We start from the raw sequence: 14,020 nt of genomic DNA on the forward strand, positions 1-14,020 counted from the left end.
TACTATAAATAAAATATGTATTATATAGTATATATATACATATATATATGTATGTATATATATACCTACAGAGTTTTTATACAAATAGTATACATACATAGAAAGGTGTATGGAGTATTCAAGGATGTCTAGCACCTCTAGTGGGAAGGCTACTCATTCACCTTTGAAAGCCCAATTCTTACCTGTGGCTCCTAGAAGCTATAGTTGGCCCAGTGCCCCCACTCCAGTAAAACTGTCTCAGCAGATTGATTAAACCAGGATGCAGGTAGCTGCCAAGTGTTAAGCCTGTCCATGAGTTAGAGGGATGTCTATCCCAAGCTTGTGAAGACTTCCCTGGGGAATAGGTGGATGAGAGCAATTTGTTCCAATGGGCAGATACTGTGGAGCACTTAGAGTTTGGTCAGACATCTGTGAACTTTAAAAAGGTTTGAGAGACATAGTTTCAATTAATTTAATGAATCTATGAATGAAACCAATAAGTTATTAATAAAACGATGATAATTTGGCTGACTCTCTTAGACTAAGGATAATCATGGTGGTAGGGCTCAGAGTGGGTGATCAATGAGTGTCTGAGAGTGACACTTTGTTCTTTGAACAGAGAAATTAGCTCAGACCACCCTCTCTGGTGGGCTATCAGGACAAAAGGATCTGCTTCCACCTAAGCTTTAGTAGAACATCATAGGCTTCCCCACTCATTGTGTGGGAATGTGTAAATAATGTGTAAGGTTGGTTGGGGTATGACCAAGATGGAGGAGAGTTAATGCAATCTCATCAGTAATGTCTTTCAAAAAACTGAAGTTTCAGAACTTTGGAAGAATGGGAGAGATCTGACACTCCCCAATATATTGGTTATTAATAATCAGTTTCTCCCATATCAAAGATGCCCAGGTCATCCACTACATCCTGGGTCATGGCTAGTCATCTTGATTTTTGTCTTATCACTGGACTTCAATGACTTTGAAGAGAGATTGAGGATGATGACTGTGCAACTCTGCTTCATTTTAATCCACTTCACAAATGACACAAATGACATTGCCTATGATGTCATTGATCCTCTTTGAAAATGAAGAATGACTAACAACCCATAATAAATATAAACATATACATTCATACCCATTTGTATATATATTTATATGTATACATACATGTTTACAAATAAATACCTATTCATACATATGTATGCATATCTATATCAATCTCTCTCTAAATATACACTCATGCTGCCTTTGGTTGAGAATTTGGTGGGATCAAAGCTATGTAGGAACTAACTTAAACCCTACCATAGAATATACTGGAGGTAATGGGAAAATAGTACCTTTTGGGCTATGTTTTTAAAATAAATATCCCTTTATAAAAGTTGTTTGATGTTAATTTGTTAAATGGAACTAGGGTGCTAGCCATAGACCTCCTAACAGATGGTGGGGACTTGAAACAATAGAAGAGAGAAGAGTCACTCTATAAACCTCTTAGAGTACCCGAGAACCTGAAGGAAGATGAAGCTGACTTGTCTCTGGGAAAAGGTAACAGAGCAAACTTAGTACCCATAATCTCTGCCCTCAAGGGGCTCCCACTCTGATGACCAGAATGAGACCTAGAGTCCAAGTACTCTGATTCTAAGTTGAGTTCTCTTTCAATTATATCGGTGCTTGCAAATAGCTATCAAGGAAATATTTTAAAAGTCCTACCAGTTTGGTCTGATCATCCCAGTGTCCTCTGGTTAAATGGAAGCCTAAAATATTATGAAAGCTTCTTACACTCTTTCTGTGCTTGTCACTAGCCTGCAGGCATAAGGAAGAGAAGGACAAGGTTACAGGGGGCTGCTAGATTGGTATCTCCATTTTTCTTGCTAAAGATAAAAGCTCTCCAGCTTTAAAATGACACAGAGTCCTAGTTAACATTGGGGAAAAAATGGTTTTGTTAAGTCAGTTTCTAATTTAATTGGGCAAGTGACCTGAGAGGGCAGTTTGAGACTCCCCTGTAAGGACCGTGTTACCCTGGAGATACCATATGCTACACTAGAGGCCTGTAATGACCCTCAAATTGTAGGATCACATTGCTTTCCAAATTGGAGTCTAATGAGCAGAACCTCATTCCCACAGTTTATTGAGACTGTTGCTTATTAAGATCTGGCCCTCCACATAGAATTATGGGAGAAGGAGAGTAGTCCCCAAGCGGGGGAGGGCGGGCAGAGTGAATAATCAATCTTGTATCTGCCTCTACTTGGATGTTGATACAGGAGAGATCTAGTTCAAAACGAACATTGAGGGGGGCGGCTAGGTGGTGCAGTGGATAAAGCACCGGCCTTGGAGTCCGGAGTACCTGGGTTCAAATCCGGTCTCAGACACTTAATAATTACCTAGCTGTGTGGCCTTGGGCAAGCCACTTAACCCCATTTCTCTTGCAAAAAAAAATGAACATTGAGGGCAGCCTTAATAGAGATAAAGCATCATAAGACATGTCACCACTCTCCTCCAGGAGAGCTATAACCAGAGAGGGGTTACCAGACCTGGACCCCAGGGCATTGAAACTACCAGATTGTTGTTGTTCAGTTGTGTCCATCCCTTGGTGACCCCATTTGGGGTTTTCCTTGCAAAGACACTAGGGTGGTTTGCTATTTCCTTTTTTACAAATTTTATGGCTCATTTTACAAATGGAGAAAAAGGGTTAAAAGACTTATCCAGAGTCACTGACTAATTTCTGAAACAAGATTTGAATTTCCCTTTCCTCCTTCTCTTCTTCCTCTTACTTCTTCTTCTCCTCCTTCTGCCATACCCTCCTGCATCTGACCATCTTGCTTGCTTGGACTTATGCCTACTTTCTGGAGCCAGAACTCCCTGATATCATGCTCTGTCTGTCTGAAAAAATATTCATTGCCACTCACCATTGTGCCACTTGCATACTGATTTATGTGAACTCTACCTGTTGTCTGTTAACCAATTCCCCAACCATTCCATTATCTGTCCATACAGATTATTGCCCATGCCTAACTTCTTTCTATTTATTCCTTCTTTAGGCAAACATTTATTGTTTCCAGTAGTCCTGATTCCTATCTGGCCTCTAGACCCAGATGACTTTAGAAGAGACAGTGAGGCTGGTGACTTAGCACAACCCTGCTCACTCAAATCCATGTCATGGCATCACCTCCCTGATCTCCCTGATCCCTGGTCTTCTTCTGAGAATGAAGGGCAAACATCATCATCATCATTATGATAAATCACTGTCCTTAGTGTGGTAGGGGCTTACAAAGATCCTCTCAGAACCTGTCAAGCCTCTAGTTATTTCCAGTTTGGACTCTCAGTTTAGAGACAGGTCTGATTGTTTGGGCACATTTTGGCATGCCTGTGTGGTTCTCTTGAACCACTTCTCCTGCCTCCCTTTCTTTCTTAGAACTATCCCTGCATTATTGTTCTATTAGAAACCAGGAGGGATGGGAATTCAGAGAACTCTGGAAAGACTTGCATGACCTGATACTGAGCAAGATAAGCAGAACCAGAAGAACACTGTATACCCTAACAGCAACATGGGGGTGATGATCAACCTTAATGGACTTGCTCATTCCATCAGTGCAACAATCAAGGACAATTTTAGGATATCTGTGATGGAGAATACCATCTGTATCCAGAGAAAGACTTGTGGAGTTTGAACAAAGACCAAAGACCTTCAATTTTTTTTTTTAATTATCTTATAAACTATATTATTTTGCTATCTCTATTTTATTTTTTCCTTAAGGATATGATTTTTCTCTCACATTTAATTTTGTTGATCAATCTATAGCATGGAAACAAAACAAAGATTATCAGACTGCCTCTTGTGGGGGGAATGGAGGGAGGGAAGGGTGGGGGGAAATAGGAAAATTCAAAACATTACAAAAGATGATGGAACTATCTTTGACAAGAATCATGCTTAGGATTAATGATATAATTATAAATTTGGAGTGGAAGGTCCCACCATTTTAACTTTTAGATGAGGAAAGTGAATCGCAGAGGTGAGATTCAAACCCAGGTCCTCTGTCCATTCACTGTGCTGTACCTGTAATTTAAAGTTTAGTAAGGATGTTCTAAATTGTATTTTGGAGGCTTAAAACCCCCCAAATTTTGAATTTGTCTAATACTTCTTTGAGCCTCTACCTTTGATTTGAGAAGTTGTAGTGCTCATTAGTGGGCTGTCAGAGCTCAGTTCTGTTTGTCCCCATTGTCTTCCTTGTGCCCTCAGGATATTTCTATCCAATCCTGCTCCTTGCTTGCCCAACTGTAGCCCAGGTACAGGTCTAGAAGGAAGCCTATTGCTTTGAAGGCTGAGATTCTTGGCACAGCTTTGGCCTGCTTGTACAAACCAGGCCATCCCTCCATAACTGCTTCCGTCATTGTGTATGTTTAGTCAAAGTCTCAGGACACCAAGCCCCTTGCAATCACCCCTTGATCTCCCTAAGGCTGGAGGCTGGGTTGAGGCGACCTCCCAAATTCCTGGCTGCATGTTTAGACAGAAAGAACCTATAGAATCCAGAACTGAGCAGCCAATGCCTCTTGGCAAGAGAAGTCACAATCCAATCAATGCCCCATCTGGAGTGAATGCTTTACAAAATTAGCCAAGCACTAAGACAATTTTCTTATTCCAGGGAAGAACTGTAATTGGTTCCTTCATCCAGCTGCTACATGGATGAGGTTGTACTAGAATCATTTCTCCTGGGGAGTCTTCCAGGCCAGAAGAAGCTCATATTGGAATTCATGAAAAATTGGGTCAATCAGTGCTCCAGTCTCCAAAGATTTGACCTCTCACAAGAGAAATTATGATTTAATTCAAGTACCACAAGGGGGCAGCAATATATCTCAGCTACCTGTAAATGTTTCAGTAACTCTTTATTCAATTCATTAAGCCTGCAATAAATACCTATGTAGTAAACCCCTAGCCATGTGCTAGGCCCAGAAGATACAAGGAAAAAAACTCCCAAACCCTCAAGGAACTTAGATTCATGTTTATGTTTTCAAAACAAGATGTGCACAGATTAGCTCTTACGAAAGGCATACAAAGCAATTGGATAGCAATTGTTTTTGTGTGTGTGGGGAGGAAAGAAGGCTAAATGCTAAATTGGAGAGAGGGAGTGACCATAGGGAGATGACAAGGAAGCTGTCCTAATAATCTAGGTAAGAAATATTGAAGGACTGAAGTAAGATGAGGATGATCCAAGTGGAAGAGAGGGGAATGAATGGGAAAGATGAAACTCCTTTTTTTTTTTTTTTTTTACTATTGCCTTTGTACCTTGAACCCTTATAGTAATGGTCCCTCTTGATTCCTGATATCCACATCTCTCCACCATGCACTGAATCCTTATTTGACTGCCAGAGTCAATGAGGAATTCTCACTTGGTTGTTGCTAGTGGTTTGAAAATGATGGGGAATATATTTATCAAATTTGCAGATGACAACAAATTGGATATGAAGAATGAGAGAGAATGAAGAGTTGAGAATGATTTTGAAATTGTCACCCTGGGTGGTTGGGGGAGCATGGTGGTACTCTTAACAGAAATAGGTGGTTTAGGAGGAGGTAGAGATTTTAGGGGAAAGATAATGAGTTTCATTTTTGACATTTTTGAATTTGAAATGCCTAAGGGATAATTGGTGGATGTGTCTCACAAATAGTTGATATTACAAGGTTCTGGGCTAATCATAGGGAGATTCAAAAGCAAAAAGGAAAAAAAAATCCCTGATCTCAAGAGGCTTACATTTTACTGAGAGGCAGAACATGCATATACATATTTATACATACATACATTTATATATATATTTTAGAGATAATTTAGAGACAAAATAAATTTATTTATGAATTACTGAGGTAAGCAGAAGCTAAGGGAAAGAGTGAGTAGCAGCAGCAGCAGCAGTAACATAAGCCACCATGAGAGGATAAGCAGGAAGGAAAGGTATAGAAGCTTGAGAAAGTGCTTGAGGAATTATGCTTCCCTTGAGTGGGCTGGTCTCCCAAAGGAATACAAACCATTGGGGGGATAAGCAGTAAACAAGGGTATAGAGACAGGAGAGATTCTTTGGGGGATGATGCTCCCCAAGAATGGGCCAGCTTCCCAAAGGAAGACAAGTCATGTAGATAAACTTTGAGGAGGAAGAAAGTACCAACAACAAATCAGGAGAAACCTTGTTAAATTATAAGAACATGGATTTAGAGCTGGAAGGGACCTTGAAGGTCATCTCATCTAATTCTCTAATTATTCCGATTGGGAAGCTGAGGTCTAAGGAAGTGAAGAGATTTTTCCTAAGGTTATATAGAGTAGAGTGTCAGAAGTAGATATAACTAGAGCTAATATTAGTGGACAGGGATGAAATTGAGTTCAAATCTGACTTCAGATACTAGCTTGATCCTGGCAAGTGACTTAACCCTTTTTGCCTCAATTTTCTCATCTGTAAAACAAATGGCAAACTATTCCAAGTATTTTTTTTAGTTTTTTTTTTTGCATGGTAATGAGGTTAAGTGGCTTGTCCAAAAACCACAGAGCTAGGTAATTATTAAATGTCTGAGCCAGATTTGAACTCAGGTCCTTCTGACTCCAGGTCAGGGCTTTATCCACTGTGCCACCTAGCCACCCCTATTCCAAGTATTTTTGACAAGAAAAGGGATCATGAAGAGTCAGACACAATTGAGATGACTCAACAATAGCAACAACAGCAGGAGAAACAGCAACAACAACATTTTTACTTTGCAAGATCTGTGAATTCAACAGTGTGGACTGCTGACCCTTATCTTCTTCCCGATTCTTTTAGCAATTCATTTGCCTTTCCACAATCTCCCCTATTGCCTTTGCCTGTGATTTTTCCATCCATTCATTCATTCATCAACATTTACAGAATGCCCATTTGCCAGTCTCCGTTTCCTCATCCATAAAATGGGGATAATCACAGTCTCTCTCATGGTTGTGAAGATCAAAGGAGCACAGTGCTTGGCAGACCTTAAAGTGGTAAACACAAATACTATCATTGTGTCTAAGCCTCTGTTCTCCCAGATTGCCCGATCGCTCCATCAGTGCAGAATTTCTCTCCCCCTCCCCGTCCCTAAGACTTCTCGTCCTGGATAATTTGTGCCTGAATCCTCCTAGAGATTTTCCAGGCTAGATCTGTCCAACACCACGGAGGTCTCTTGAGCCCTTCTCCATAGAAAGGATGTCAGTGTAGAATCAAGGCTGGCCACTAGGTGGCACGGTGGAGAAAATACTGGACGGATCCACTACTTAGCCCACAGCAGAAATTTACTACTAGATATATGACTTCGGGCAAGTGGCTTAAGCTCTTTCAGCCTCATTTTGTTTATCTGTAAAATTTGCAGACCTTAAAGGGATAAACAAATACTCACTATTATTGCGTCTAAACTAGATTACCTAATCCCTTCATTGGACTTTCCCTCCCACCAACCTCCTTAAGACCTCAGCCTGGACAATCCTTGCCTGCATCCTACTGCAAATTCAGAGGCTCCTTGTGAGACCCAAATGAATGAACAAACATGAAGTGCCGCAAAACACGTTAAAGATACAAATGGTATTTGAGATAATTATTTATTATTATCATCCATCCATTGTCTCTTGTTCTTTCTGTGTGACTGATCTTTGTCCATGTCATGTATACGTTGTGTTCTCCTGAGGTGATAATGGTCCCATTGACTTGTATCATTGTTCCTGTGGGATGTTATAACTTGGGGCACTTTTGGATGCTTGAAAATACTGCTGAATTTCTCCATTGGGGGCTAGTCCCCTCTTTTCTCCTCCTACTCAGCTTTTCTGATTAACAGAGTTGAACAGTTGTGTGGAGGCCATATTGTAAAAGAGAAGGCCTGAGAGAAGACTTAAAGGCAAACTGATACCAACCAGCGGCATATCTCTGATTTTCAGCTCTAGTTTGCTCCATGCTTATGTCTGACTTATTGCTCCTTAGGTTTAGGCCTTTCTCCTTTCCTCTGAACTGACTGTCCTCCCATGGAGAGCTTCTGACTTTCAGTCCCCATCATTTCTGTTCCATGTTTGCTTCTGGTAATCTGTTTGCTGGCTTTCCCCCAACTGGCCCAGGCTAGGGTCTCTACTTCTGTTCTTCTCTGTCTTTGATTAGTCCCAGGCCATGACAACCTTTCATCTTACAGCACCAGAGAACTCTCTGAGTCTAATTCTTCCTTTAGACTCTGACAATTCTAATTCTAACCTTATAAACCTACTTTTAGCAGAATCTTCCATTTTGTGATTGATCCTTCTTAGAGTCATACATTCTCAATGTAAAGACACAGCTTGGGGCTTCAGGCCAGCTTGGCATCCAAATACCTCTGGCCTGTCGCCATCTGAGCTTTGTTTTCTTTAGCAAGAGAGTCCTTTGTGCTGGAATGACTTCTGGCCAAATTCTTCCCTTGCAGAATTAGGGAGCCTTCTCCCCGACTATTGTTTGCTTGTTCAGCTAGCTGTTTCTCAGGTTTTCATTGGGAAAGGAGGGATGAACACTGGAAATGTGGAGGACCCTAGGCAAGTAGCCCTAGATTCCACAATGGTGACAATAGTATTGGTGGCTGTTGTGAAAAGCCAGGGTTTGATGGGTCAGGTACATAGCTTGCTGTGTCTCCTAGGGTCCAGATATTATACACTGATGACCTTGACATGGTGACCCTAAGAACTGGATCACACATTTGACAGATGCTTTATTAATTCTGGTTGTCAAAGGACTTAAGTGAAGGTCAATTTGATTGGGTCTCCAATTGGAGGAAGGTCAGATTCCAGAAGCAAACCCATCTCTCAGGGATAGGAAACAGGTAACTAAGGAAGTTGGTGGCTTCAGGTCTCTATAAAATGATGGCTTTTCCATTTCTAAGCCCTTTATAGATGATAATGGGAAGGGACCTTATATATCTTTAATCCATAAAACCAAAAACTTTACTTGTAATTGATGTAATTAAGGAATTTAAATACTGATATTGTCTAAGATTATTGTCAACCCAGGCTCTTATTGTCAACCCAGGTTTACAAAGCACTTTCTCACAACTAGTACATGTAATAACTGTGTGATAATCCCTATTTCTTTTTATAGATTAAGAAGGACAAGTGGGGGAGAACCAAACAAACCAGCAACTATACTGAAAGTAGTTGAGAAGGGAAATGTGACTTTGTTCTCTATGAGACTGATGAGATGATCAGAGAAAGGGAGGTGGAGCCAGACCCCTGAACTTGAGTCCCCTGGAAAGTTGGAATTAGGAAAACTTGATTTCTTTGTCTGAATTTTAGGTGGATTCAACACTTCAGAATTTCTATGCCACTCAGATTTCTAGAAAAAGCCTGGATGGAAACCAAGTGCTGAGTGGTATGGGGCTCTTCTCTCTGTGCAGAAAACCTATGAGACAAATGTGGGAGATGGGAACCATCCTTGTTTGTGATAGAAGATTAGATTAAAATAGGAAAGTGCTAGAAAGTACAATTGGCTGAGAGCCAAACCCTGAATGGTGCTAACAATATTCATGGCCAAGCCAATTAACCTCTCTGAGATTTAGTTTCACCATCTGTAAAATGGGAAAAATAATATTTTATTACTTACCTTAGAGGATTCTTGTGAAGAAGAAGTTTGCAATTGTCAAACAAATCATCCTAAACTTCTGGGGTTCCTCACCTGTCCTTCCTTCCCTTCCTTTTTTCCTTTCTTTACTCTTTCTTCTTTTTCCTTCCTTCCTTGATCTGTGAGTCAGGAGAACAGAAGTTTGAATCTGGCCTCAGACATTTGGCTCTTACTGGTTGTGTACCTTGGACAAGTCGTTTAACCTGATTGCCTCACATCCGGGGTAATCTCTAGTCATCCTGATTCATACCTGGGCCCAGCTGACTCTGGAGAAGAAAGTGAGGCTGGTGACTTAGTACAGCTCCTCCCCCCACCCCCAACTCAATGTTTGTCATGACATCCACATCCCTGATGATGGCTTCTTCAAAAAAATGAAGGACAAACATTTTCATTTGACATGGCATCTGTTAGAGTCCCTCTTTTTGAGGACTCACCTTCACTGTCTGCCATGCTCTCTCAAGAGTTGGGGGCCAGAGTTCAGAGATAATTGGATCTATGCTAAAGAGGCTTGAGTCAGGCTCTGTAGGGGATGCGTTACTCCTTTTCCTTATAGAATCATCTTGAAAAAAACAAAAGGCTGTCCTGTCCTTCTGCACCCTCCCAAATAGTGGTCATGCTAATAGAGAGGAGAAATCAGATAGAAGATCTATTGTGGAGAGAGAAATAAGATTTGGCAACTGATTAAATGAAGGGGGCAAGGAGTTAAAGACAGGTTACAACTTTGGGAAGCTGGTGGTGCCTTGGAAAGAAGTAAGGATATTTAGAAGTGGGGGGAGTAGATTTGGGAGGAAAGTTAATGAACTCTGTTTAGGACAGGCAGAGTTTGAGATCTGGAATATCAATCTTTCTGGGAGACAATGAGGGGTCTGCACTTTCCTGAAAGCAGAGTTTGATTAAAGGAATGGCAAGGAGTAAGAATCAAGGTCCTGGCTATTTCCAGTGGAAATGAGCTTGAGAGGTGAACTAGAAAGCCTACAGGCAACCTGAATCTTATTTTCCTGTCCCAAGGATCATCTCTGTTAGTCTAAGTGACATACAACTACTGTGCCTATATATATATATATATTTGTCTCAGATGTACAGGTAGTTTCTCCTGGCTAACTTCTTTACTAGGCCCCTTCACAAAGAAGAGCTCCATTCTGATCAGGTTGGAGTATCAAATTTATCTGCCTAGCTATATAACCAATGTCAAGCATAGAAAATACTTGGTACATATTTTCCCCCAGAGCTGTAAGTGAATGATGTTTGTGGCCAACTAATGGTCAACGATTTTTTTCCCTCACCTTTTCCATCAATCCGATTCTTCTGGGTCACAAGATCAATGTATGTTAAAGTAGAAAAGGGCATTAGAGTTCAAGGAAAACTTCTTATTTTACACATGAGGAAATTGAGGTTCAGAAATGTGATTTGCTCAGGTGTCATACGGTAAGTTACAGATTTGGGATTTGAACCTTTGATGCCTAGTCAATACCTTAAGGTATTATTTGTTGTATGTCCTTCGTTCTCAAAGAGGATCATGAAATCAGGAAGGTGATGCCACAACTAACAAGTGAATGTATTTAAATGATGGGGTGCTGTGCAAAGTCACCAGACTCATTTTTACCTCTGGATATATCTGGGTTCAGTGGCAAGATCAGGATGACTGAAGATGATCCCAGGTGCAGTAGGAGACCTTGGCCTTTTTAAACTAAGGTCTTTTTTTAGATCTCAGTTTGACTGAGACAATGCCCATCCAGTTATTAAGGATAGTTAAGAAATGAGATAAAGAATGGCCTTTTTTACCTAGTCAAAATCAAAACAAAACAATATGGGAAGGGAAGACTCTCAGAAACATAACAGAAAAGAAACAGACAGAAACAATTGCTATTCACATCCATTCTGAGAGGTCGGGGTCCAAATAATGACCAGGTGGGGTTTGAGCTGTTGATTGTTAATTGTTGATTGTTAACCAACCAATGAGAGTCAGAGTGAAAGTATCCACAAAACAAAGAACAAACTAACACCTCTTTCATATGACAGCCCTTTAAATAGTTGAAGATACTGGTCACATTTCCCTAAAACTTTCTTCTTCATGATTCATATTCCTCTAGTCTAACCCATCAGTTCTATGGCATGGTTTCCAGTCTCCTCACCATCTTGGTTCTCTTCTCATCTTATTTCCTTTTTCCAGATACATTCCATTCTTAATCTCTTAAATTTAAGCTTCTTGAGAGGAGTGATGATATAAAGATATGAAAGTCCTCGAGAGGAGTATATCTTGTATTGCCTACAAAGTCTACTGTGGCATGACAGACATGCAGCTAGATTCTAAGGTCAGCTAGGATGGGGAGATCCTAGAAACAGCTGTGATTCTTTGAAGTGAAGAAATCACAAAACTTTCTGACTCAGGGGGGTAATAAAAGACATTCATTTTAATGGTTCACTGGTTCCTGCAAAAAGTTACAAATTAATTCACAGAGTTCTTTAGCAAGGCAAAGATAGTGAGTTTTCATAGAAGTAGTGAGATGAAGCCAAAAAGGAACAGCTACTAGCTGAACTGGAGAGAACACCAAGAAAAGGGGAGATGAGAAGAAAAGGAATACAGTTGGAACTAAACAGCCAAACTGATTAGGTAAAGTCAGCTAAAATGAGCATTTTGGAGATGAACAGAATTCTTATAGGAAGTGTAGCCCACCTCCTGTGTAGGGAAGAATTAGGGTGGCACCGGGAGGGACTAAGGAGTGGTTTAATGTAGGATATAAGGTTGTGCTCCTGTGCATGTATAAGGGATGCAGAGTTGTAGCTTAATCTTAAATTCTCCAATGAACTTAAGCCTTAACTGAAGACATTAGTGTGACACAAGATAGCCTGAGGGATTTATGTGTAGAACTAGGAGAGCCTGGTGAGAAAACCTGGAGACACTTGTTTAGATAGGATTATATAGCAGGCTTGTACAGAGTCAATATAGGAAAGTTGAACAGTTTCAAAAGATGAACTATTTTAACTAAATATCTGCTAGGTACATTCTTTGCTTACAGGGGTTTGTGGGTATTTCAATATTTCTCTCTTATTATAGAAAAAGGGGGGGAAATTACATTTCTCTCTCTGCTCTGAGTTGTTTCCTTCCTATTGTCTATTTCTTTTCTAATATAATTCTCTCTCTCTCTCTCTCTCTCTCTCTCTCTCTCTCTCTCTCTCTCTCTCTCTCTCCTTCCCTTCATTCCTCCATAGTAGTCCTTGTCTCAGGTTGGCTACATCTGAACCACTCTGACATGTGAAACTTGGAGGTTTAGAAAGTGTGTTGAAGTCCTCTTGAACTCCTCATGCTTTTCAAAGCTTTGTTGTGAGTCCTCAAATACTAGTGGAGCAGAGAACATAATTATAGCCCAGGTTAAAAAAAAACTCTTGGGGAAAAAAGACAAGAGGAAAGGAATGCATGGTGGAAACAGAAACTTGGAGATCACTTAAAAGGATGCTCTAGGACAGCTAGGTGGCGCAGTGTTTAGAGCACTGAGTTTGGAGTCAGGAAGACTCATTTTCATGAGTTCAAATCCAGTCTCAGAAACTTTCTAGCTGAGTTCCTAGTCAATTCACTTAACTCTGTCTCTGTTTCCTTTTCTCTAAAACCAAGAGAAGAAATGGCAAACCACTCCAATATCTTTGCCATGAAAATCCCCAAATAAGGTCATAAAGAGTTGGATATGTCTGAAACAATTCAACAACAAAAATGATGCCCAGAGGAAGTATGCAAGAAGACACCCTTTGTGTAATCTGGAGGGTGAGTTCCCATTGGGGGACAGAACGGTGGTGGTGGTGGTGGTGGTGGTGGTGCTTCAGATTTCTTTTGAACCATTATCACTGAGATGACAATTATCCATTTGCTTCTCTCTTTTTATTCAGGAGAAGAAAATGCTGTTCTGTGCGTGGGCTGCTGTATCCAAACCTTCCCATCTATTCAAACATTCATCTTTGGCACAGAGAATGATAACAGTTCTTCAAACCCTGGAATTTTAATTAGATGGGAAAAATGTATATATCAGCTATCTCCATTGCAATAGAGAAATCTTATTGAGGTACATCATTTGCCTCAATGTCATCTCTGCTAGAGTTTTGAAAAGGCGGCAATATATCACTCTGCTAGACAAAAGATGGAGGAGAAAAGGAGAAGGTACTATTCATGGGCATGCACGTTTGGGGATATTAATAAATACGGAGTCATTCTTCTCTATAGAAGTGTTCATCTTCCACTCAGACTGTGTCCCTCTTTCTTGGTGTTTGTCCTGGTTATGCATCTCCTCGTTTGACATTGGAATATTTTGTATGGGATATTAGCTCATCTCTTGGCATTGAAACACAGCCATTACTTCGGGGAAGATGGAGCTGATGACCTTAGTAGTGACTGGACTATCTTCTTCTTGGCTGCAACCCAGCAAATCCAAAATGAAAGCAAATGATCGATGTTT

Source organism: Macrotis lagotis, chromosome 3 (genome assembly GCF_037893015.1).
Source record: "Macrotis lagotis isolate mMagLag1 chromosome 3, bilby.v1.9.chrom.fasta, whole genome shotgun sequence".
Lineage (NCBI taxonomy): Eukaryota > Metazoa > Chordata > Mammalia > Peramelemorphia > Peramelidae > Macrotis > Macrotis lagotis.